The 22,372-nt window shown below is 53.6% G+C and overlaps 2 long non-coding RNA genes across 6 annotated transcripts in view; both read left to right on the top strand.

Moving 5' to 3' along the window:
* LOC129532902 (uncharacterized) overlaps positions 1–10,903 on the top strand; it is a 202,413-nt gene extending 191,510 nt beyond the window's left edge. For 2 of the 3 annotated variants that reach the window (XR_010133293.1, XR_010133292.1), the window contains exons 8-12: positions 5,734–5,791; positions 5,885–6,117; positions 6,894–7,084; positions 9,149–9,206; positions 9,328–10,903. This is a non-coding gene — a long non-coding RNA (uncharacterized lncRNA). Of the gene's footprint in view, positions 1–5,345; positions 5,507–5,733; positions 5,792–5,884; positions 6,118–6,893; positions 7,085–9,148; positions 9,207–9,327 lie in introns of those variants that run through there. The other variant, XR_010133294.1, reaches the window with a different exon arrangement.
* A 4,684-nt stretch (positions 10,904–15,587) lies between these two features.
* Positions 15,588–22,372, top strand: part of LOC134758286 (uncharacterized) — a 143,899-nt gene continuing 137,114 nt past the window's right edge. The window contains exons 1-6 of one of the 3 annotated variants that reach the window (XR_010133290.1): positions 15,588–15,826; positions 16,054–16,111; positions 16,205–16,437; positions 19,494–19,551; positions 19,645–19,877; positions 20,650–20,840. This is a non-coding gene — a long non-coding RNA (uncharacterized lncRNA). Of the gene's footprint in view, positions 15,827–16,053; positions 16,112–16,204; positions 16,438–19,493; positions 19,552–19,644; positions 19,878–20,649; positions 20,845–22,372 lie in introns of all 3 variants that reach the window. The other 2 variants (XR_010133289.1, XR_010133291.1) reach the window with 2 other exon arrangements.

The raw sequence follows: 22,372 nt of genomic DNA, 5'->3' as shown, positions 1-22,372 counted from the left end.
CATGTCCAGGGCCCACGGTTAGGGTTGTTTTAGGGTCAGGGCCAGGGTCCAGGGTAAGGGTTGTTTCAGTGTCAGGGCCAGGTCCCAGGGTTAGGGTTGTTTTAGGGTCAGGGCCAGGGCCCAGGGTTATGGTTATTTTAGGGTCAGTGCCCAGGGTTAAGGTTGTTTTAGGGTCAGGGCCCAGGGTTAGGGTTGTTTTAGGGTGAGTGCCCATGGTTGGCTTTATTTTAGGGTCAGGGCCAGGGCCTAGGGTTAGGTTTGTTTTAGGGTCTGCGTCAGGGCCCAGGGTTAGGGTTGTTTTAGGGTCAGGGCCAGGGCCCAGGGTTAGGCTTGTTTTAGAGTCAGGGCCAGGGCCCAGGGTTAGGGTTGTTTTAGGGTCAGGGCCAGGGCCCAGGGTTAGGTTTGTTTTAGGGTCAGGGCCAGGGCCCAGGGTTAGGGTTGTTTTAGGGTCAGGGCCTGGGCCCAGGGTTAGGGTTGTTTTAGGTTCAGGGCCAGGGCCCAGAGCTATGGTTGTTTTAGGGTCAGGGCCAGGGCCCAGGGTTAGGATTGTTTTAGGGTCAGGGCCAGGGCCCAGGGTTAGGGTTGTTTTAGGGTCAGGGCCAGGGCCCAGCGTTAGGGTTGTTTTAGGGTCAGCGCCAGGGCCCAGGGTTAGGTTTGTTTTAGGGTCAGGACCTGGGCCCGGGGTTAGGCTTCTTTTTGTGCCAGGGCCCAGGGTTCGGGTTGTTTTAGAGTCAGGGCCAGGGCCCAGGGTCAGGGTTGTTTTAGGTCAGGGCCAGGGCCCAGGTTTAGGGGTGTTTTAGGGTCAGGGCCAGGGCCCAGCGTTAGGGTTGTTTTAGGGTCAGGGCCAAGGCCCAGGGTTAGGCTTGATTTAGGTTCAGGGCCAGGTCCCAGGGTTAGGCTTGTTTTAGGGTCAGGGCCAGGGCCCAGGGATAGGGTTGTTTTAGGGTCAGGGCCAGGGCCCAGGGTTAGGGTTGTTTTAGGGTCAGGGCCAGGGCCCAGGTTTAGGCTTGTTTTAGGGTCAGGGCCAGGGCCCAGGGATAGGGTTGTTTTAGGGTCAGGGCCAGTGCCCAAGGTTAGGCTTGTTTTAGGGTCGGGACCTGGGCCCAGGGTTAGGGTTGTTTTAGGGTCAGGACCTGGGCCCAGGGTTAGTCTTGTTTTAGTACCAGGGCCCAGGGTTAGGGTTGTTTTAGGGTCAGGGCCAGGGCCCACGGTTAGGGTTGTTTTAGGTCAGGGCCAGGGCCCAGGGTTAGGGTTGTTTTAGGTCAGGGCCTGTTCCCAGGGTTAGGCTTGTTTTAGGGTCAGGGCCAGGGCCCAGGGTTAGGCTTGTTTTAGGGTCAGGGCCAGGGCCCAGGGTTAGGGATGTTTTACGGTCAGGGCCAGGGCCCAGGGTTAGGGTTGTTTTAGGGTCAGGGTCAGGGCCCAGGTTTAGGGTTGTTTTAGGGTCAGGGCCAGGGCTCAGGGTTAGGGTTGTTTTACGGTCAGGGCCAGGGCTCAGGGTTAGGGTTGTTTTAGGGTCATGTCCAGGGCCCACGGTTAGGGTTGTTTTAGGGTCATGTCCAGGGCCCACGGTTAGGGTTGTTTTAGCGTCAGGTCCAGGGCCCAGGATTAGGGTTGTTTTAGGGTCAGGGTCAGGGCCCAGGGTTAGGGTTGTTTTAGGGTCAGGGCCAGGGTCCTGGTTAAGGGTTGTTTCAGTGTCAGGGCCAGGTCCCAGGGTTAGGGTTGTTTTAGGGTCAGGGCCAGGGCCCAGGGTTATGGTTATTTTAGGGTCAGTGCCCAGGGTTAAGGTTGTTTTAGGGTCAGGGCCCAGGGTTAGGGTTGTTTTAGGGTCAGGGCCAGGGCCCAGGGTTAGGGTTGTTTTAGGGTCAGGGCCAGGGCCCAGGGTTAGGTTTGTTTTAGGGTCTGGGCCACGGCCCAGGGTTAGGTTTGTTTTAGGGTCAGGGCCTGGGCCCAGGGTTAGGGTTGTTTTAGGTTCAGGGCCAGGGCCCAGAGTTATGGTTGTTTTAGGGTCAGGGCCAGGGCCCAGGGTTAGGATTGTTTTAGGGTCAGGACCTGGGCCCAGGGTTAGGCTTGTTTTAGGGTCAGGGCCAGGGCCCAGGGTTAGGCTTGTTTTAGGGTCAGAGCCAGGGCCCAGGTTTAGGGTTGTTTTATGATCAGGGTTAGGGCCAGGGCCCAGGGTTAGGGTTGTTTTAGGGTCAGGGCGAGGTCCCAGGGTTAGGCTTGTTTTAGGGTCAGGGCCAGGGCCCAGGGTTAGGGTTGTTTTAGGGTCAGGGCCAGGGCCCAGGTTTAGGCTTGTTTTAGGGTCAGGGCCAGGGTCCAGGGTTAGGCTTGTTTTAGGGTCAGGGCCAGGGCCCAGGGTTAGGCTTGTTTTAGTGCCAGGGCCCAGGGTTAGGGTTTTTTTAGGTTCGCGGCCCAGGGTTAGGCTTGTTTTAGTATCAGGGCCCCGGGTTAGGATTGTTTTAGGGTCATGGCCAGCGCCCAGGGTTTGGTTTGTTTTAGGGTCAGGGCCAGGGCCCACGGTTAGGCTTGTTTTAGGGTCAGGGACTGGGCCCAGGGTCAGGGTTGTTTTAGGTCAGGGCCAGGGCCCTGGGTTAGTCTTGTTTTAGGGTCAGGGACAGGGCCCACGGTTAGGGTTGTTTTAGGGTCAGGACCAGGGCCCAGGGTTAGGCTTGTTTTAGGGTCAGGGCCAGGTCCCAGGGATAGGGTTGTTTTAGGGTCAGGGCCAGTGCCCAGGGTTAGTCTTGTTTTAGTACCAGGGCCCAGGGTTAGGGTTGTTTTAGGGTCAGGGCCAGGGCCCATGGTTAGGGTTGTTTTAGGTCAGGGCCAGTGCCCAGGGTTAGGGTTGTTTTAGGTCAGGGCCAGTTCCCAGGGTTAAGCTTGTTTTAGGGTCAGGGCCAGGGCCCAGGGTTAGGCTTGTTTTATGGTCAGGGCCAGGGCCCAGGGGTAGGCTTGTTTTAGGGTCAGGGCCAGGGCCCAGGGTTAGGGATGTTTTACGGTCAGGGCCAGGGCCCAGGGTTAGGATTGTTTTACGGTCAGGGTCAGGGCCCAGGTTTAGGGTTGTTTTAGGGTCAGGGCCAGGGCCCAGGGTTAGGGTTGTTTTACGGTCAGGGCCAGGGCTCAGGGTTAGGGTTGTTTTAGGGTCATGTCCAGGGCCCACGGTTAGTGTTGTTTTAGGGTCATGTCCAGGGCCCACGGTTAGGGTTGTTTTATGGTCAGGTCCAGGGCCCAGGATTAGGCTTGTTTTAGGGTCAGGGCCAGGGCCCAGGGTTAGGCTTGTTTTAGGGTCAGAGCCAGGGCCCAGGGTTAGGGTTGTTTTATGATCAGGGTTAGGGCCAGGGCCCAGGGTTAGGGTTGTTTTAGGGTCAGGGCGAGGTCCCAGGGTTAGGCTTGTTTTAGGGTCAGGTCCAGGGCCCAGGGTTAGGGTTGTTTTAGGGTCAGGGCCAGGGCCCATGTTTAGGCTTGTTTTAGGGTCAGGGCCAGGATCCAGGGTTAGGCTTGTTTTAGGGTCAGGGCCAGGGCCCAGGGTTAGGCTTGTTTTAGTGCCAGGGCCCAGGGTTAGGGTTTTTTTAGGTTCGGGGCCCAGGGTTAGGCTTGTTTTAGTATCAGGGCCCAGGGTTAGGGTTGTTTTAGGGTCATGGCCAGTGCCCAGGGTTTGGGTTGTTTTAGGGTCAGGGCCAGGGCCCAGGGTTAGGCTTGTTTTAGGGTCAGGGCCAGGGCCCAGGCATAGGGTTGTTTTAGGGTCAGGGCCAGTGCCCAGGGTTAGGCTTGTTTTAGAGTCAGGGCCTGGGCCCAGGGTTAGGGTTGTTTTAGGGTCAGGGCCAGGGCCCAGGGTCAGGGTTGTTTTAGGTCAGGGCCTGGGCCCAGGGTTAGGCTTGTTTTAGGGTCAGGGCCGGGGCCCAGGGTTAGGGTTGTTTTGGGGTCAGAGACAGGGCCCAGGGTTAGGGTTGTTTTAGGGTCAGTGCCAGGGCCCAGGGTTAGGCTTGTTTTAGGGTCAGGGCCAGGGCCAAGGGTAAGGGTTGTTTTAGGTTAAGAGCCAGGGCCCTGGGTTAGGCTTGTTTTAGGGTCAGGGCCAGGGCACAGGGATAGGGTTGTTTTAGGGTCAGGGCCAGGGCCCAGGGTTAAGGTTGTTTTAGGTTCAGTGCCAGGGTCCCGGGTAAGGGTTGTTTCAGTGTCAGGGCCAGGTCCCAGGGTTAGGGTTGTTTTAGGGTCAGGGCCAGGGCCCAGGGTTATGGTTATTTTAGGGTCAGTTCCCAGGGTTAGAGTTGTTTTAGGGTCAGTGCCGAGGATTAGGGTTGCTTTATGGTCAGGTCCAGGGCCCAGGTTTAGGCTTGTATTAGGGTCAGGGCCTGGGTCCAGGTTTAGGGTTGTTTTAGGGTCACGGCCAGGGCCCAGGTTTAGGCTTGTTTTAGTGTCAGGGCCAGGGCCCAGGTTTACGGTTGTATTAGTGTCATGGCCAGGGTCCAGGGTTAGGCTTGTTTTAGTGCCAGGGCCCAGGGTTAGGGTTGGTTTAGGTTCAGGGTCAGGGTCCAGGTTTAGGGTTGTTTTAGGGTCAGGGCAGGGCCCAGGTTTAGGCTTGTTTTAGGGTCAGGGCCAGGGCCCAGGTTTACGGTTGTTTTAGGGTCATGGCCAGGGCCAGGGTTAGGGTTGTTTTTGGGTCAGGGCCAGGGCCCAGGGTTAGGGTTGTTTTAGGGTCAGCGCCAGGGCCCAGGGTTAGGGTTGTTTTAGGGTCAGGGCCCGGGCCCAGGTTTAGGGTTGTTTTAGGGTCAGGGCCAGGGCCCAGGGTTAGGGTTGTTTTAGGGTCAGTGCCAGGTCCCAGGGTTAGGGTTGTTTTAGGGTCAGGGCCAGGGCCCAGGGTTAGGGTTCTTTTAGCGTCAGGGCCAGGGCCCAGGGTTAGGGTTGTTTTAGGGTCAGGGCCAGGGCGAGAGTTAGGCTTGTTTTAGGGTCAGGGCCAAGGCCCAGGGTTAGGGTTGTTTTAGGGAAAGGGCCAGGGCCCAGGGTTAGGATTGTTTTAGGGTCAGGGCCAGGGCCCAGGTTTAGGCTTGTTTCAGGTTCAGGTCCGGGCCAGGGTTAGGGTTGTTTTAGGGTGACGGCCGGGGCCCAGTGTTACGGTTGTTTTAGGGTCAGGTCCGGGGCCCAGTGTTAGGGTTGCTTTAGGATCAGGGCCGGGGCCCAGGTTTAGGGTTGTTTAAGGTCAGGGCCGGGACACAAGTTTGGGGTTTTAGGCTCATGACCAGGGCCTAGTGTTAGGGTATTAGTGTCAGGGCCCAGGGTTAGGGTTTTAGTGTCAGGGCCCGGGTTTAGGGTGATTTCCAGGAAGTGACCTCACAATGACTCAAGCTACCACTTACTGTTGATTGTGACGAAATGCCAGCTGAGGCACATGCCTTGGGAGCTAAGTGGTTGCTGCCCTTGACTACTATGAAGACTGGTGTGGGAAGGGTCGCTTTAATGCACTTGAGCAGGGGTCCCCAACCCCTGAGCCATGGAGCCGTAAGGAGCCACACAGCTGGTGAGTGGTGTCGAGTGAGGGAGTGAGGGAAGCTTCGTCTGTATTTACAGCCACTCCCCTTTGCTCACATTCCCGCTTGAGCTCCACCTTCTCAGATGAGCAGCAGCATTAGATTCTCATAGGAGAACGCACCCTGTTGTGAACCGTGCATGTGAGGGATCTAGGTTGCGCTGTTCTTATGAGAATCTAATACCTATTGATCTGTCACTTTCTCCCATCACGCTCAGGTGGGACCATCCAGTTTCAGGAAAACAAGCTTAACACGCCCACTGATTCTACATTATGGTGAGTTCTATAATTATTTTATTATATATTCCAGTGTAATAATGGAAATGAAGTGCCTAATCAACGTAAATGTGCTTAAATCTTTTCGCCCAGCTCCTACCTCCCGGCAGCCTCGCCAGGCCCAGAACTCTCTCCAGTCAGCCTCTACAGACCAAGCTCATGACTCACAATGGCCTATTTAGGCCCATACCCTACCTCACGGCAGTCTCCGCAGATGAGCCTACTGCCTCACAACAGCCTCCACAGGCACAGCTCCGTCGTTACAATGGCCTCTTTAGACCCAGCTCCTGCCTCCCAGCCTTCTCGCCAGGCCCTGAAGTTTCTCCGTAAGTTGAGGTAGCTGGGACTGTAGGTATACATGACGATACTTGGCTAATTTTTAAATTGTTTTGCAGACATGGGGTCTCACTTTGTTGGCCAGGCTGCTGTCAAACTAATGGCCTCAAGTGACCCTTTCACCCCTGCCTCCCATCCTCGAGGTATGTGCCACCACAAGGGGCACTTGTTCAATTTTCTAAAGAAAAAATTTCTAAAGTAAGGCTGTGGGATGATGGCAGGAAGATAAAAGAAAAACAGAAGAATAAGTTAAAATGACTTATTCACACATATTCTTTTGACAGCAAGAAGAACTTTTAGTATATACATTCCTTACAAACAAACAAACGGCAGATAAACAATGTTGTATAGGAACTTCAACACACACTGTACAATATTCCCACTTTGCTGACATAAGTTATGGAAATTTCGTGGTTTCCTTGAGTGTCGCTACCAGTATTTTGCTTCTCTGATGATTTTTATCAACTTCCTCATCTGTTAACTTCTCTCCAAAGTATGTCATGTCACGACATGCTGTCGCTGCACGAACACGGCCAGTGTCTTCCTATTAAACATGTAGAATGCTTTCCTAATTTCTCTTTTTACTCTCTGTCTTTGTGTTCTGCATTTTCCTTACTTTTATTGTCAGAAACTCCAGAAAGTCAATCGTACTAATTTATCAGGATTTGCTTTCTTAATTTATACTTTGCTTATATGGAATTTTGCCCAACAGACCTCATTACAATTTCTAACCTGTTTTATTTTGTTTTTTTTTTTTCTGAGACAGGGTCTCCCTCTGTTGTCCGAGGCTGGAGGGTAGTAGTGCTATCGCAGCTGACTGCAGCCTCAACCTTCCAGGCTGAAGCGATCCTCCCATCTCAACCTCCCACGTGGCTGAGACTACAGGTGCTTGCCACTACGCCCAACTAATATTTGGTATTTTCGTACACGTGGATTCCAGAGGGGTGACAGCGAAACGTGAGTAAGCATGGATTTTGGTATATGCAGAGATGGGGGGCTGTAACTAATTCTGTATACTGAGGGACGGCAACTGTATATGTTTTTACAATTATGCTGTAGGATACATACTGTTGCATAGCCTTGAAAATAATAATTTTTAATGGAGTGGAAGAATAATAATAATATTGCTAAAAGTAGCAGGTGGCCAGGTGTGGTGGCTCACACTGGTAATCGCAACACTTTGGGAGGCTGAGGCAGGAGGATGGCTTGAGGCCAAGAGTTTGCGATAGGCCTTGGAAACAAAGGGGGAGTCACCATCCCTACAGAAAAATACATGAATTAGCCTAGTGTGGTGGCACGTTCCTGTAGTCCCAGCTACTTGGGAGGCTGAGGTGGGAGGATCACTCAAGCCCAGGGAGGCTGAGACTGCAGTGAGTCATGATCAGGCCTCTGCACTCCAGCCTGGGCGACAGAGTGAGACCCTGTCTCAAAACAACAAAAAAGTAGCAGCTAACATCAACTGACCTTTTATACCAGGTGCCTATTGATACCATAGTTTAATTTCTTAGAACTGTTTCTTATTTCACTTACCAACTCTGTCTTCAGTTACTCCCAGATTTTTACTGTGTGTGTACAGATGACCTTTTGTTTAGATTGAATTGTCTCCCCAGAAGTAAGATTACTGTGAGTCATGGTGAATGGACATTCTCATTACCCTTGATGTAAATTGACAGGATTTTGGGTGCCTCCCAGCTATAATCTTAGCACTTTGGGAAGCTAAGAGAGGAGGATTGCTTGAGGCCAAGAGTTGGAGGAGGCAGTATGGCAGTATGGTGAGACCCTGTCTCCATTATTTTAAAAAATTGACAAGCTTTACCCGGGAAGGCTTATACACAATTTAAACACCCCTCATAGTATAAGAAAGTGCCCATTTCACTGCACCTTTGCCAGCACAGGGTATTATAATTTAGTAAGTCATTTTTTGTTTGATTATTTTAAATAGATAAAAGACCTCATATTACTTTACTTGTCACATTTCAACATCTTTCCTTAGCTTATTAGCTCTACCTCTTTTCTGTCTGTAAATGGTTGTTGTTGTTTTGTTCTTTGAGACAGGGTCTTGCTCTGTCACCAGGCTAGACTGTAGTGGCATAATCATGCCTCAGTGCAGCCTTGACCTCCCAGGCTCAAACTTCAGCATTCCGAGTAGCTGGGACTACAAGTGTGCACCACCACTCCCAGCTAACTTTTTTCTTCTTTTGGATAGAGACAGGTTCTCACTGTGTTGTCCAGACCGGTCTCTAGCTCCTGGCCTTAAGCAATCCTCCTGCATTAGCTTCTCAAATTGCTGGAATTTCAGGCATGAGCCACCATGCCTGGCCTGGGCTAGTCCTGTATTCTCTAGAGTTCTCTTTACTTTGTGCTAGCCAATCTCTCATTATGCTGTTCACCTGTTATAATGAATAATTCTCCGTATTAAATTTTACCACTTTAAACTTTTGAGTGGTTTATGCTTCCTGATTGGACTCTGACTAATACGTTAGGAAGGGTCCCAGGGTTTATCCACACAGATGGGATTTGGGCATAGGTTTGGTTTCCCAGGGGGCAGTGCTGAGCTCTTTGCCAGTGGGAAATGGGATGCTGGTGATTTCCAGGAAGTGACCTCACAGTGACTCAAGCTACCACTTACTGCTGATTGTGACGAAATGCCAGCTGAGGCACATGCCTTGGGAGCTAAGTGGTTGCTGCCCTTGACCACTATGAAGACTGGTGTGGGAAGGGTCGCTTTGGATGCACTTGAGCAGGGGTCCCCAACCCCTGAGCCATGGAGCCGTAGGGAGCCACACAGCAGGAGGTGAGTGGTGTCGAGTGAGGGAGTGAGGGAAGCTTCGTCTGTATTTACAGCCACTCCCCTTTGCTCACATTCCCGCTTGAGCTCCACCTTCTCAGATGAGCAGCAGCGTTAGATTCTCATAGGAGAACGCACCCTGTTGTGAACCATGCATGTGAGGGATCTAGGTTGCGCTGTGCTTATGAGTATCTAATACCTATTGATCTGTCACTTTCTCCCATCACACTCAGGTGGGACCATCCAGTTTCAGGAAAACAAGCTTAACACGCCCACTGATTCTACATTATGGTGAGTTGTATAATCATTTTATTATATATTGGATATATAATATGTATATATATTTATATATATGTAATAATGGAAATAAAGTGCCTAATAAATGTAAATGTGCTTAAATCTTTTTAAGCAGATTCTTCAGGCCCAGCATCTGCCTCACTGTGGACCCCACAAGCCAAGCTCCCAACCTTTCAGCAGCTTCTACACACCCAGCTCCCGCCTGCCAGTGGCCTCTTCAGGCCCATGGGGCTCATTCCTCACAACAGCCTTTCCAGTCCCAGTTTTTCCCTTCTGGCGGCCTCTCCGGGCTGAGAACCTCCTCAAGTCGGCCTCTCCAGACTCACTTGCACCCTCCAGGCGTCCTCTCCGGGCCAAGCTCCTCTTCCTGGCTGCGTCTCCAGGCCTGACTCCTGCCTCTCAACAACCTCTTTGGACTCAGTGCCTACCCATCTCCTGGCGTCCTTGGTCGGCCCACAGCTTCCTCAAGCCAAGCTCCCCAGGCCCAGGTCAGGCCTCACGGTGCCCCCTCCACGATGAGCTCCTGCCCTCCAATGGCACCTGCAGGACCGAAATGGTCTCCGGTCGGTGGGCTCCTCCACGCCAAGCTTGGGCCTCCCGGTGACCTCTGCAGGCCCAAGTTGTCCTGAAGTCGGCATCTCCCAGCCATGCCTCCCAGCAAGTAAGCAAGCTCTTTTGGCTCAACTCCTGCCCAGCTCCCAACCGCCTTTGTAGGTCCCGAACTTTCTCCAGCCAAGTTCTTTGGGCCTCATTCCTGCTGCCCGGTGGCCTGTACGGGCCCAGCAATGGTTGGAGAACGGCCTCTGCAGGTCCCGCTCTTGCCTCCCAGGGGCCTCTCCAGGCCCAGCTCTTGCCCCCACGGCGGCCACCTGGGGCCAAGTCCCTGCCTGCCTCCCAGCAGCCCGCATGCGGCCCAGCTCCTCCCTCACGGTGGCCTGTTGATGCCCATGCCTCTGGTACCCTGCCCAGAGGCATGAGCCCCTGCCACACACTGGCTCCTCCCACGCTGAGAGAGGTCAGCGTGAGCCCTTGTCTCACACCGGCCCCTCCCATCCTGAGAGAGGTCAGCGTGAGCCCCTTGACTCACACTGGCTCCTCCCACGCTGAGAGAGGTCGGCGTGAGCCCTTGCCTCACACCGGCCCCTCCCATGCTGAGAGAGGTCGGCGTGAGCCCTTGACTCACACCGGCCCCTCCCACGGTGAGAGAGGTCAGCGTCAGCCCCTTGCCTCACACCGGCCCCTCCCACGCTGAGAGAGGTCGGCGTGAGCCCTTGCCTCACACCGGCCCCTCCCACGCTGAGAGAGGTCAGCGTCAGCCCCTTGCCTCACACCGGCCCCTCCCACGCTGAGAGAGGTTGGCGTGAGCCCCTTGCCTCACACCGGCCCCTCCCACGCTGAGAGAGGTCGGCGTGAGCCCTTGCCTCACACCGGCCCCTCCCACGCTGAGAGAGGTCAACATGAGCCCCTTGCCTCACACCGGCCCCTCCCACGCTGAGAGAGGTCGGCGTGAGCCCTTGCCTCACACCGGCCCCTCCCACGCTGAGAGAGGTCAACATGAGCCCCTTGCCTCACACCGGCCCCTCCCACGCTGAGAGAGGTCGGCGTGAGCCCTTGCCTCACACCGGCCCCTCCCACGCTGAGAGAGGTCGGCATGAGCCCCTTGCCTCACACCGGCCCCTCCCACGCTGAGAGAGGTCGGCGTGAGCCCTTGCCTCACACCGGCCCCTCCCACGCTGAGAGAGGTCAACATGAGCCCCTTGCCTCACACCGGCCCCTCCCACGCTGAGAGAGGTCAACATGAGCCCCTTGCCTCACACCGGCCCCTCCCACGCTGAGAGAGGTCGGCGTGAGCCCTTGCCTCACACCGGCCCCTCCCACGCTGAGAGAGGTCAGCGTGAGCCCCTTGCCTCACCCCGGCCCCTCCCATGCTGAGAGAGGTCGGCGTGAGCCCTTGCCTCACACCGGCCCCTCCCACGCTGAGAGAGGTCAACATGAGCCCCTTGCCTCACACCGGCCCCTCCCACGCTGAGAGAGGTCGGCGTGAGCCCTTGCCTCACACCGGCCCCTCCCACGCTGAGAGAGGTCGGCGTGAGCCCCTTGCCTCACCCCGGCCCCTCCCATGCTGAGAGAGGTCGGCGTGAGCCCTTGCCTCACACCGGCCCCTCCCATGCTGAGAGAGGTCAGCGTGAGCCCCTTGCCTCACCCCGGCCCCTCCCATGCTGAGAGAGGTCAGCGTGAGCCCTTGCCTCACACCGGCCCCTCCCACGCTGAGAGAGGTCAGCGTGAGCCCCTGCCTCAACAGGCCACCGTGACGGAGGAGCAGGTTTGCACGCGGGCTGCTGTGAGGCAGGCAGCGACTTGGGCCTGGGAGGTCGTGGTGGGGTGAGAGCTGGGCTTGGAGACTCCCCTGGGAGGCAACAGCGGGGCCTACAGACTCTGTTCTCCAGCCGGAGCTGGGACTGTTCAGGTACTGGGAGGTGGGATGTGGGTCTGAAGAGCTTGGTTGCAGAAACTTCGGGGTCTACAAACGCAGGCGGGAGCTGAGCCAAAAAAGCTTGTTTGCTGGGAGGCGGGAGATGCAGCCAGGAGAAACAGCTGTGCCTGCAGAGGCCGCCATGCGGGAGGCGGAGGCCGGGCCTCCTCAAATCGGCCTCTCCAGACCCACTTGCAGCCTCCCGGCATCCTCTCCGGGCCCAGCTCTTCCTCCCGGCTGCGTCTCCAGGCCTGACTCTGGCCTCCCAACAACGTCTTTGGACTCAGCTCCTGCCCAGCTCCCAGCAGGCCCAAGTTGTCGTCAAGTCGGCCTGGAATTGGGCCCGGAAGAGCAGCAAGTCGGCCTCCCCGGGCCCAGCTCCGTCCTCTCGGCGGCCTCTCCAGGTGCAAAACTTCCTCGAGTCAGCCTCTCCAGGCCCAGCTCCTCCTGCCTCCCAGTGGCCTCTTTCAGCCCAGACCAGCTCATGGCTCTTGGCGGCCTTCCCAGGCCCCGCTTTTGACTTTTGGTGGCCTCTTCAGGCCCAGAACTTGACCTCCAGTGGGCCTTTGCAGGCCCGGCCTCCTGCCTCTCGAAGGCCTGCACGGGCCCGGACTCACAGCGGACTCACAGCGGACTCTCCATGCCCAGCTAGCTCTCGCCTCATTGCGGCCTCCCGAGTCCAAAGCTCCTGCCTCTCGGCCGCTTCGGCAGGCCCAGCTCCCGCCTGCCAGTGGCCTCTTTAGGCCCAGCTCATTCCTCACAACGGCCTTCCCAGGCCCCGTTTTTCCCTTCTGGCAGCCTCTTGGCCTCTAATTTGTTTATCTTTTGTGTATAAATCCCAAAATATTGAATTTTGGAATATTTCCACCATTATGTAAATATTTTGGTAGGTGATTTATTTGGGGTGAGTTTCTGCACCAAGCTCGAATTTTTTATTTTATTTTCCTTATTATTTGGTGTTAAACAGGTTTAATGACGGTCATGGCAACTGTTTGGCACAATGAAAAATATCGCCCATGATCAACGTGTTCTGTTCTGGGGAAGGGGGCAAAGGCAGGGTGAATCACTTTCTTAAAAAGTATAGCTCAAGTTGGGAGTGCAGAGGGAATGGGGAGAAAACCCTCCCGCTGCCTGTGTCGAAGTGCAGGAGCCCCCACCCCCATACTCACCTGAGTCCAGCCCCTCTGGGGAAAGAAGGGGTGCATGAACTCCCCCTAGTCCACAGGCACCTCCCTGTGGCCCAAGGCCCTCTTCACACTCCATCTTGTAGCCCCAACAGGAGCTATTTTCCGAAAAGTGAAAAGCTCTGAAGGTCCCACAATTCATGGTATGTACACCTCCCTCACCAGGGGCTGCAAAGTGGCCTGGAGCTCCATACTGAGTAGAAGTCTTTGGGCCAGAGTCAGCATCTGGCTGACGGTCCGGATATCCTGGTTGGAGTGACCCTGGTGCGCCCTGCCAGGGCCTGGTGCCGCTTGCTGAAGATCATGACGGCCACTCATGGGCCACCGATGTGGTCCTTGTCCCATTTGTTGGGGCTGCGTCCATCCTTCTCAGAAGATGAGTCCTGTTCCTTGCGCAGGGCACTGAGGGACTGGGCCTGACATCATCTGAGTGGTAGAGGCAACTGGGTGTCAGGAGACATGATGGAGAGGAAAGCATCATCATGGTCATTCTCTGTCTCACTGTCCAGCAGGGACTCCCCTGAGGGGCCCAGGGCTCCTCCTCCATGGTGGGAGGTGAGCTTTTAACAGGTTCCACCACCCCCAAAGTGTGTAGGGTTGCGGGCCCTGGGCTTTCAGGGCAGGTGGCTCCAGGGGGCCGCCCAGGGTCAACACTCCCTGTGCCACCTGGTGGATGCTCATGAGCAACAGCTGCCAACTTGGCAGGTTGTTTTCTCTGGTTGGAGGCCACTGAGTAACTGGCAGGTTGCTGGGCCTCGTGTGGCTGCAGGGAGGGGTCAGGAAGGGGATGGAGTACCAGGGGAACATGGCCACATTCCTCCACACGAACATGCTGACGCCACGGGAGGCCTCACTGAATGCAGGCCTGGGGGCCGAGTACTTGGTCCGGGCAGGGAGTTCCTGGCAGGGGCTCACACCTCACCCCCTCCTCAGCCCAGGTGGCTTGGGCCCAGAGAAGTGGGGGTTGGAGAGGAGCAGAAGACCAGGCCTCAAGTTTTGTTTTTTTTGTTTGTTTTTTTGTTTTTGAAATGTGGTTTGACTCTTATCACCCAGGCTGGAGTGCAGTGGCACGATCTCAGTGGCCTTCATACCTGGCTAATTTTTTGTATTTTTACTGGGGGTGGGGTTTTGCCATGTTGGCCAGGCTGGTCTTGACCTCCCGACCTCAGGTGATCCACCCACCTCAGCCTCCCAAAATGGGATTACGGGCATGAGCCACTGCTCCCAACTTCATTCATTTTTACTTGAAAAACTCCGTTAAGCATTTTTTTAAGGTAGACCTAGTGGTCTGAATGCCCTCAGCTTTGTTTGTCGAGGAAGCACGTTATTTCTTTTTTCTTTCTGAAGGACAGCTTTGTCAGACATAGTATTAGTTGCTGGCACTTTTTTTCTTTCAGCACTTTCAATGTATTATTCGATTCTGTCCTGACCTGCAAAGTTTCTTTAACTTTTGACTATTTGATTATATTGTGACTTGGTGAGTATCTATTTGGTTTGAAACTCTTCAGGAATCTTTAAGCTTCATGGATTTAGATGTCTAAATCTTTCCCATGATTTAGGCAGTTTTCAGCCATTCTTTAAATAAGCTTTCTTCTCCTTTCTCTACTTTCCTTTTCAAACTCCCATAACCTGACAATGGGTTGCCTAATGGTGTCTTGTTGGCTTTCTTTTCTCTGTCTTTTTTCTTTTTTTTTTTTTTTGAGACAGAGTCATGCTCTGTCACCCAGGCTGGAGTGCAATGTGTGGTCTAGGCTCACTAGGGTTAGGGTTAGGGTTTTAGGGTAAGGGCGAAGGGTTAGGGTTTTAGGGTAAGGGCGAAGGGTTAGGGTTTTAGGGTCAGGGCCCAGGGTTAGGGTTTTAGGGTCAGGGCCCAGGGTTAGGGTTTTAGGGTCAGGGCCCAGGGTTAGGGTTTTAGGGACAGGGCCCAGCGTTAGGGTTTTAGGGTCAGGGCCCAGGGCCCAGGGTTAGGGTTTTAGGGTCAGTGCCTGGGGCCCAGGGTTAGGGCTTTAGGGCCAGGGCCCGGGGCCAGGGTTAGGGATTTAGGGCCAGGGCCCGGGGCCCACGGTTAGGGCTTTAGGGCCAGGGCCCGGGGCCCAGGGTTAGGGCTTTAGGGTCAGGGCCCGGGGCCCAGGGTTAGGGCTTTAGGGACAGGGCCCGGGGCCCAGGGTTAGGGCTTCAAGGCCAGGGCCCGGGGCCCAGGGTTACGGCTTCAGGGTCAGGGCCCGAGGCCCAGGGTTAGGGCTTCAGGGTCAGGGCCCGAGGCCCAGGGTTAGGGCTTCAGGGTCAGGGCCCGGGGCCCAGTGTTAGGGCTTCAGGGTCAGGGCCCGGGGCCCAGGGTTAGGGCTTCAGGGTCAGGGCCGGGGCCCAGGGTTTGGGCTTCAGGGTCAGGGCCCGGGGCCCAGGGTTTGGGCTTCAGGGTCAGGGCCCGGGGCCCAGGGTTAGGGCTTCAGGGTCAGGGCCAGGGGCCCAGGGTTAGGGCTTCAGGGTCAGGGCCCGGGGCCCAGGGTTAGGGCTTCAGGGTCCGGTCCCGGGGCCCAGGGTTAGGGCTTCAGGGTCAGGGCCCGGGGCCCAGGGTTAGGGCTTCAGGGTCAGGGCCCGGGGCCCAGGGTTAGGGCTTCAGGGTCCGGGCCCGGGGCCCAGGGTTAGAGCTTCAGGGTCAGGGACCGGGGCCCAGGGTTAGGGTTTTAGGGTCAGGTCCCGGGGCCCAGGGTTAGGGTTTTAGGGTCAGGGCCCGGGGCCCAGGGTTAGGGTGATTTCCAGGAAGTGACCTCACAACGACTCAAGCTACCACTTACTGTTGATTGTGATGAAATGCCAGCTGAGGCACACGCCTTGGGAGCTAAGTGGTTGCTGCCCTTGACTACTATGAAGACTGGTGTGGGAAGGGTCGCTTTGGATGCACTTGAGCAGGGGTCCCCAACCCCTGAGCCATGGAGCCGTAAGGAGCCACACAGCAGGTGAGTGGTGTCGAGTGAGGGAGTGAGGGAAGCTTCGTCTGTATTTACAGCCACTCCCCTTTGCTCACATTCCCGCCTGAGCTCCACCTTCTCAGATGAGCAGCAGCATTAGATTCTCATAGGAGAACGCACCCTGTTGTGAACCGTGCATGTGAGGGATCTAGGTTGCGCTGTGCTTATGAGAATCTAATACCTATTGATCTGTCACTTTCCCCCATCACGCTCAGGTGGGACCATCCAGTTTCAGGAAAACAAGCTTAACACGCCCACTGATTCTACATTATGGTGAGTTCTATAATTATTTTATTATATATTCCAGTGTAATAATGGAAATGAAGTGCCTAATCAACGTAAATGTGCTTAAATCTTTTGGCCCAGCTCCTACCTCCCGGCAGCCTCGCCAGGCCCAGAACTCTCTCCAGTCAGCCTCTACAGACCAAGCTCATGACTCACAATGGCCTATTTAGGCCCATACCCTACCTCACGGCAGTCTCCGCAGATGAGCCTACTGCCTCACAACAGCCTCCACAGGCACAGCTCCGTCGTTACAATGGCCTCTTTAGACCCAGCTCCTGCCTCCCAGCCTTCTCTCCAGGCCCTGAACTTTCTCCGTAAGTTGAGGTAGCTGGGACTGTAGGTATACATGACGATACTTGGCTAATTTTTAAATTGTTTTGCAGACATGGGGTCTCACTTTGTTGGCCAGGCTGCTGTCAAACTAATGGCCTCAAGTGACCCTTCCACCCCTGCCTCCCATCCTCGAGGTATGTGCCACCACAAGGGGCACTTGTTCAATTTTCTAAAGAAAAAATTTCTAAAGTAAGGCTGTGGGATGATGGCAGGAAGATAAAAGAAAAACAGAAGAATAAGTTAAAATGACTTATTCACACATATTCTTTTGACAGCAAAAAGAACTTTTAGTATATACATTCCTTACAAACAAACAAACGGCAGATAAACAATGTTGTATAGGAACTTCAACACACACTGTACAATATTCCCACTTTGCTGACATAAATTATGGAAATTTCGTGGTTTCCTTGAGTGTCGCTACCAGTATTTTGCTTCTCTGATGATTTTTATCAACTTCCTCATCTGTTAACTTCTCTCCAAGGTATGTCATGTCACGACATGCTGCCGCTGCACGAACACGGCCAGTGTCTTCCTATTAAACATGTAGAATGCTTTCCTAATTTCTCTTTTTACTCTCTGTCTTTGTGTTCTGCATTTTCCTTACTTTTATTGTCAGAAACTCCAGAAAGTCAATCGTACTAATTTATCACGATTTGCTTTATTAATTTATACTATGCTTATATGGAATTTTGCCCAACAGACCTCATTACAATTTGGGCCAGGGCCCAGGGTTAGGGTTGTTTTAATGTCAGGGCCCAGAGTTAGGGTTGTTTTAGGGTCAGGGCCCAGGGTTAGGGTTGTTTTAGGGTCAGGGCCCAGGGTTAGGGTTGTTTAAGGGTCAGGGCCCAGGGTTAGGGTTGTTTTAGGGTCAGGGCCCAGGGTTAGTGTTGTTTTAGGGTCAGGGCCCAGGGTTAGGGTTGTTTTAGGGTCAGGGCCCAGTGTTAGGGTTGTTTTAGGGTCAGAGCCCAGGGTTGCGGTTGTTTTAGGGTCAAGGCCCAGGGTAGGGTTGTTTTAGGGTCAGGACCCACGGTTAGGGTTTTAGGATCAGGGCCAGGGCCCAGGGTTAGGGTTTTAGGGTAAGGGCCAGGGCCCAGGGTTAGGGTTTTAGGCTCAGGGCCAGGGCCCAGGGTTAGGGTTTTAGGCTCAGGGTCAGGGCCCATGGTTAGGGTTGTTTCAGGGTCAGGGCCCAGGGTTAGGGTTTTTTCAGGGTCAGGGCCCAGGGTTAGGGTTGTTTCAGGGTCAGGGCCCAGGGTTAAGGTTGTTTCAGGGTCAGGGCCCAGAGTTAGGGTTGTTTCAGGGTCAGGGCCCAGGGTTAGGGTTGTTTCAGGGTCAGGGCCCAGAGTTTGGGTTGTTTTAGGGTCAGGGCCCAGGGTTAGGGTTGTTTTAGGGTCAGGGCCCAATGATAGGGTTGTTTTAGGGTCAGGGCCCAGGGTTAGGGTTGTTTTAGGGTCAGGGCGCAGGGTTAGGGTTGTTTTAGGGTCAGGGCCCGGGGTTAGGGTTGTTTTAGGATCAGGGCCAGGGCCCAGGGTTAGCTTTGTTTTAGGGTCAGGGCCACCGCCTAGGGTTAGGGTTGTTTTAGGGTCAGGGCCAGGGCCCAAAGTTAGGGTTGTTTTAGGGTCAGGGCCCAGGGTTAGGTTTTTAGGCACTGGTCCAGGGTCCAGGGTTAGGGTTTTAGGTTCGGGGCCAGGGCCCAGGTTTAGGGTTGTTTTAGGGTCGGGGCCAGGGCCCAGGGTTAGGGTTGTTTTAGGGTCATGGCCAGGTCCCAGGATTAGGGTTGTTTTAGGGTCAGGGCCAGGGCCCAGGTTTAGGGTTCTTTTAGGGTCAGGGCCCAGTTTTAGGGTTGTTTTTGGGTCAGTTCCCAGGGTTAGGGTTGTTTTAGTTTCAGGGCGCAGGGTTAGGGTTGTTTTAGGGTCAGGGCCCAGGGTTATGGTTGTTTTAGGGTTAGGGCCCAGGGTTAGGGTTTTAGGCTCAGGGCCAGGGCCCAGGGTTAGGGTTTTAGGCTCAGGGCCAGGGCCCAGGGTTAGGGTTTTAGGCTCAGGGCCAGGGCCCAGGGTTAGGGTTTTAGAGTCAGGGCCAGGGCCCAGGGTTAGGGTTTTAGGCTCAGGGCCAGGGCCCAGGGTTAGGGCTTCAGGGTCAGGGCCCGGGGCCCAGGGTTAGGGCTTCAGGGTCAGGGCCCGGGGCCCAGGGTTAGGGCTTCAGGGTCAGGGCCGGGGCCCAGGGTTTGGGCTTCAGGGTCAGGGCCCGGGGCCCAGGGTTTGGGCTTCAGGGTCAGGGCCCGGGGCCCAGGGTTAGGGCTTCAGGGTCAGGGCCCGGGGCCCAGGGTTAGGGCTTCAGGGTCAGGGCCCGGGGCCCAGGGTTAGGGCTTCAGGGTCCGGTCCCGGGGCCCAGGGTTAGGGCTTCAGGGTCAGGGCCCGGGGCCCAGGGTTAGGGCTTCAGGGTCAGGGCCCGGGGCCCAGGGTTAGGGCTTCAGGGTCAGGGCCCGGGGCCCAGGGTTAGGGCTTCAGGGTCCGGGCCCGGGGCCCAGGGTTAGGGCTTCAGGGTCAGGTCCCGGGGCCCAGGGTTAGGGTTTTAGGGTCAGGGCCCGGGGCCCAGGGTTAGGGTGATTTCCAGGAAGTGACCTCACAACGACTCAAGCTACCACTTACTGTTGATTGTGATGAAATGCCAGCTGAGGCACACGCCTTGGGAGCTAAGTGGTTGCTGCCGTTGACTACTATGAAGACTGGTGTGGGAAGGGACGCTTTGGATGCACTTGAGCAGGGGTCCCCAAGCCCTGAGCCATGGAGCCGTAAGGAGCCACACAGCAGGTGAGTGGTGTCGAGTGAGGGAGTGAGGGAAGCTTCGTCTGTATTTACAGCCACTGCCCTTTGCTCACATTCCCGCCTGAGCTCCACCTTCTCAGATGAGCAGCAGCATTAGATTCTCATAGGAGAACGCACCCTGTTGTGAACCGTGCATGTGAGGGATCTAGGTTGCGCTGTGCTTATGAGAATCTAATACCTATTGATCTGTCACTTTCCCCCATCACGCTCAGGTGGGACCATCCAGTTTCAGGAAAACAAGCTTAACACGCCCACTGATTCTACATTATGGTGAGTTCTATAATTATTTTATTATATATTCCAGTGTAATAATGGAAATGAAATGCCTAATCAACGTAAATGTGCTTAAATCTTTTGGCCCAGCTCCTACCTCCCGGCAGCCTCGCCAGGCCCAGAACTCTCTCCAGTCAGCCTCTACAGACCAAGCTCATGACTCACAATGGCCTATTTAGGCCCATACCCTACCTCATGGCAGTCTCCGCAGATGAGCCTACTGCCTCACAACAGCCTCCACAGGCACAGCTCCGTCGTTACAATGGCCTCTTTAGACCCAGCTCCTGCCTCCCAGCCTTCTCTCCAGGCCCTGAACTTTCTCCGTAAGTTGAGGTAGCTGGGACTGTAGGTATACATGACGATACTTGGCTAATTTTTAAATTGTTTTGCAGACATGGGGTCTCACTTTGTTGGCCAGGCTGGTGTCAAACTAATGGCCTCAAGTGACCCTTCCACCCCTGCCTCCCATCCTCGAGGTATGTGCCACCACAAGGGGCACTTGTTCAATTTTCTAAAGAAAAAATTTCTAAAGTAAGGCTGTGGGATGATGGCAGGAAAATAAAAGAAAAACGAAGAATAAGTTAAAATGACTTATTCACACATATTCTTTTGACAGCAAAAAGAACTTTTAGTATATACATTCCTTACAAACAAACACACGGGAGATAAACAATGTTGTATGGGAACTTCAACACACTGTACAATATTCCCACTTTGCTGACATAAGTTATGGAAATTTCATGGATTACTTGAGTGTCGCTACCAGTATTTTGCTTCTCTGATGATTTTTATCAACTTCCTCATCTGTTAACTTCTCTCCAAGGTATGTCATGTCACGACATACTGCCGCTGCACGAACATGGCCAGTGTCTTCCTATTAAACATGTAGAATGCTTTCCTAATTTCTCTTTTTACTCTCTGTTTTCGTGTTCTGCATTTTCCTTACTTTTATTGTCAGAAACTCCAGAAAGTCAATCGTACTAATTTATCACGATTTGCTGTATTAATTTATACTTTGCTTATATGGAATTTTGCCCAACAGACCTCATTACAGTTTCTAACCTGTTGTATTTTGTTTTTTTTTTTCTGAGACAGGGTCTCCCTCTGTTGTCCAAGGCTGGAGTGTAGTAGTGCTATCACAGCTGACCACAGCCTCAACCTTCCAGGCTGAAGCGATCCTCCCACCTCAACCTCCCACGTGGCTGAGACTACAGGTGCTTGCCACTATGCCCAACTAATATTTGGAATTTTCGTATACGTGGATTCCAGAGGGGTGACAGCGAAACGTGAGTAAGCATGGATTTTGGTATATGCAGAGATGGGGGGCTGGAACTAATTCTGTATACTGAGGGACGGCGACTGTATATGTTTTTACAATTACTCTGTAGGATACATACTGTTGCATAGCCTTGAAAATAATAATTTTTAATTGAGTGGAATAATAATAATAATATTGCTAAAAGTAGCAGCTGGCCAGGTGTGGTGGCTCACACTGGTAATCGCAACACTTTGGGAGGCTGAGGCAGGAGGATGGCTTGAGGCCAAGAGTTTGCGATAGGCCTTGGAAACAAAGGGGGAGTCACCATCCCTACAGAAAAATACATGAATTAGCCTAGTGTGGTGGCATGTTCCTGTAGTCCCAGCTACTTGGGAGGCTGAGGTGGGAGGATCACTTGAGCCCAGGGAGGCTGAGACTGCAGTGAGTCATGATCAGGCCTCTGCACTGCAGCCTGGGTGACAGAGTGAGACCCTGTCTCAAAACAACAAAAAAGTAGCAGCTAACATCAACTGACCTTTTATACCAGGTGCCTATTGATACCATGGTTTAATTTCTTATAACTGTTTCTTATTTCACTTACCTACCAACTCTGTCTTCAGTTACTCCCAGATTTTTACTGTGTGTGTGCAGATGACCTTTTGTTTAGATTGAATTGTCTCCCCAGAAGTAAGATTACTGTGAGACATGGTGAATGGACATTCTCATTACCCTTGATGTAAATTGACAGGGTTTTGGGTGCCTCCCAGCTATAATCTTAGCACTTTGGGAGGCTAAGAGAGGAGGATTGCTTGAGGCCAAGAGTTGGAGGAGGCAGTATGGCAGTATGGTGAGACCCTGTCTCCATTATTTTAAAAAATTGACGGGCTTTACCCGGGAAGGCTTACACACAATTTAAATACTCCTCATAGTATAAGAAAGTGCCCATTTCACTGCACCTTTGCCAGCACAGGGTATTATAATTTAGTAAGTCATTTTTTGTTTGATTATTTTAAATAGACAAAAGACCTCATGTTACTTTACTTGTCACATTTCAACATCTTTCCTCAGCTTATTGGCTCTATTTCTTTTCTGTCTGTAAATGGTTGTTGTTGTTTTGGTCTTTGAGACAGGGTCTTGCTCTGTCACCAGGCTGGACTGTAGTGGCATAATCATGCCTCACTGCAGCCTTGACCTCCCAGGCTCAAACTTCAGCATTCCGAGTAGCTGGGACTACAAGTGTGCACCACCACCCCCAGCTAACTTTTTTCTTCTTTTGGATAGAGACAGGGTCTCACTGTGTTGTCCAGACCGGTCTCTAGCTCCTGGCCTTAAGCAATCCTCCTGCATTAGCTTCTCAAATTGCTGGAATTTCAGGTATGAGCCACCATGCCTGGCCTGGGCTAGTCCTATATTCTCTAGCGTTCTCTTTACTTTGTGCTAGCCAATCTCTCATTATGCTGTTCACCTGTTATAATGAATAATTCTCCATATTAAATTTTACCACTTTAAACTTTTGAGTGGTTTATGCTTCCTGATTGGACTCTAATATGTTAGGAGGGG

The sequence above is a fragment of the Gorilla gorilla genome, chromosome 3 (assembly GCF_029281585.2).
Source record: "Gorilla gorilla gorilla isolate KB3781 chromosome 3, NHGRI_mGorGor1-v2.1_pri, whole genome shotgun sequence".
Taxonomy (NCBI): Eukaryota; Metazoa; Chordata; class Mammalia; order Primates; family Hominidae; genus Gorilla; species Gorilla gorilla.
The sequence above is the reverse complement of the archived record's forward strand: the minus strand, read 5'-3'. Positions and strand labels throughout refer to the sequence as shown.